We start from the raw sequence: 3,436 nt of genomic DNA, 5'->3' as shown, positions 1-3,436 counted from the left end.
AGAGACTGACAAAAATCTCATCGCTAGCCATGATTACTTCTAAGTTGAAGTAACTTAAATAGTTTATACTACAAGAGCAAATTCCTGCCAACCTTTAACCCCAACAAAAGTATACAGCAGTCAAAATGTTTCATCATTACGCCAATCTGTTATATATTAATTAGCTCCCTTAATTTCTGTTAAAAAGAAAAAGAAATTCTGTGAAGGCATATAAGCATAAACTTTAAAATAGATAACGGAAGTAAATCAAGGAAAAACTCACCAATAAAAGTAGAAGTCGAACCAATTGATGAATTATTGTATATTCCTGCTGCTGGATATATGGAAGCAGTAATTAAGGGGAATGAAGCCTGGTCCGAGGAGATCCTAAGAAATGATCAAATCGACCACAGGATAGTTTCCCATATACAGATTTTTCAGTATATTGAATGAAACTGAAACAGATCAATAGGTAGGCCTTGAACCAGACAACATTCCCCTTAAAAGGACAAGCTTCCTATTCAAAGCAAAATTTTCTATGTTTTCATCCTAAAATCATCATCTTTCTTTGTTGTTTCTGATCATGATCAAGAGTAAAATCACACGATTTGTTGGATGAAAACATGAAAATGGTTTGTGCTAAAAATCATGAAAAATAAAAATGATGATGAAAATAATCATTTGGTCTTACCAGAAAAGAAAAGAAAAGAAGGGAAAAAGTTGCCTCTTAAGAGAGAAAGAGAGAGAGTATGGGGTCCGGGGGACGTGGTCATTTCTTGAAGCAAGAGCTTGTGTATGTTATCTTTTGTCTGTGTCTCACTTGAATAATAAAACATAGTAGCATTTATATGCAATAGAATCTGTTCAGCTTCTACCCCTTAGATTTGGCCATTATGGCTTATTAACCCTTTTCTGCTACAGCGAAAACAGATAAAAGAAAGTGAAAGTGAAACCGTGATGCTATCTATCTAACCTTAGTTGGTAGCTACAGTGCTACACTCTTTTCTTGAAAATTAAATACAATTCAAATTCAAACTCTCCAAAACAAACAAAATTATGGGGGAGACTGTGATGTCATGTATCTTTTCTTGGTTGTCACAGTGATACATGGTGGATTCACAGTAATTTTTACTTGTAATAGGTTTTATATTAAAAATCTTTTTTCGTCTGAATTTTTATTAAATAATTCTTAATTAAATTTAATTTTATATTATTTGCTTTCAGATTTTTAATATAATATACAAATTTCCATCTATATTTTATTTATTACTTTTTTATATTTTGAAAGTCAATACAATTAAAAAATTAAATTGATAAAAAAGTAAATTTAATCCTCAATTTTTTTATTAAAATTATAATTTTAGTATAATAAAATTAATAACAAAAATAATATCTATTTTATTTAATCATTTAAAATTAAATTATATGAATTTTCAATATTTGAATAAATTTAAGTACTTTTAAAATATTGAAACTTTATTAGGATTTAGTTGTGTTAGAAATTAGAGTAAGTAAAATACTACTAATTGTATATATATTAAAATTGATTTTTGCAGAGAAATTAAATATGAAGTTCTAATAAAATAAATAAATTATAAAGGATAATTTATTATTACACTAAAAATCAATGGAGTAATAATATAAAATCAAACCTAGTTAAACAACAGAAAATATGAGAAATGTGTTTTTAATATAAAATTACAAAAAAAAAAAGATAAAAAGCATAATTTTTTAAAAGGTAATTAGTATATATAGAAAAACCGCAGGGCAAATAGTAATTATTTTTAAAACTATATCGCACTTAATAAAAGAAACTTACATAACTATAATTTCATATATTTAGAGATTTAAAATTAATATTTTTCATAAACCTCATGTTTATATCAATTAGTTAGGGTAAATTTGGAATTTCGTACAAATTAAGTTCAACAGAAGTCTAAAGTCATATCAGAAGCTTGAACAGTTGAATCCAAAATCAATCTGAAAAATCCACTAATCTTCTCTTTACTTAATGAAGGGTAAAACCAGTTTTTTGAATAGCCCCGGTAATTGGTACGGTGAGGATATGGGTATATCGTAAAAATAACTAATCTAGAAATTGTTTATTTAACTAATCTTATAAAACTATTAAATTTTAATAAGAAAATATTAATTAATTAAATTATATGTGTCAATTCGTTTAATAAAATTAAATTTTAAAAATATATATTTCAAATAAAAGATTACATATTTAAATTCTAAAAGAAAATACTTTATTCCTCATGAATGATGTACATTATTCCACCCAAAAATAAAAAGTCAATGCCCAAGTCGTGTACTCTCGATCTTCAACATCTATGTTAAAAAGAGTGTTTGGTTCAAATGTTTGACGTAGTTGATAGTTGTTTCTCACTGAACAATTATATTAAAAGTGTTTCGTAAGGATTTAAGAAATATCAGCTCATAGGTGATTTTAGTCACAGTCAGCTGCTGATTGTATCAACTCTATTTTAGAGCTTTTTTATCAGCTGATAGCTAATTTGATTTATTTATTTAGACACTATTATTTTTTATTAAAATTTATTAATACCGACCTACTTTAAGTTGATATCATATAATTATAATAAATAATTATTATTGTAAAATTATTTTTAATAGTTAAATAATTATAATATTTATAATTATGATAGTTAAAATTAGAAACTTTTATTAATAGAATTCAAATTTAAATTTCTACTTTTAAAATAATTTTTATAAATATTTTTAATAATAAATAAAATTAAGCTAGAAAAAATTAACTATAATATTTTTACTTATTATAAGTTATTTTAATTAATTTGTATCATTAAATATAATACAATAGAATAAATATATTTAATGATAAATTATATACCTGTAATAGTCATTTAATATACTAACAGCAATAGCTAATAAAATATTATTAAATTATTTAATTTATTAGCCACCAGCTACTAACTATCAGTCATTAGCTACCAGCTGCATTGATCAGACAATCAACAAATACTGAGTCAGTATTAGGATTAACTGTTGTACTAAATTATAGGCTGATAAATTAATAAATTTGACTAATAATTCATAAAAACTTAAAATCGAAATTACCATTAAAATATAATGCTGAAAATTTTAAAAATCTAAAAGGTTATACGACAAATTTAATAACAAGTATAAAGGACATAACTTTTTTGATAATTAAGCAAAAGAAAAACGTGAAAGTTTGTTTATTATTTAGTGAAAGTTTCAATAATTGTAATTAACTTTAAGACTACATTTGGTTGAAATTTATTTTATTTGAAAAAAAGATATAAAAAATAAAGTAACATGAAAATGATAAAGTTAAAAGAGATATTTTGATATTATAAAGTATATTAACTTACTAATGTAGAATTCATTTGGAAATTCTACCTATTTTGTTAGAATTTAGTTTAGTTATAACAAATTCCGTACAAATTTGATTATG

Source organism: Ricinus communis, chromosome 1 (genome assembly GCF_019578655.1).
Source record: "Ricinus communis isolate WT05 ecotype wild-type chromosome 1, ASM1957865v1, whole genome shotgun sequence".
In the NCBI taxonomy this organism is placed as follows: domain Eukaryota; kingdom Viridiplantae; phylum Streptophyta; class Magnoliopsida; order Malpighiales; family Euphorbiaceae; genus Ricinus; species Ricinus communis.
Note: the sequence above shows the minus strand (reverse complement) of the source record.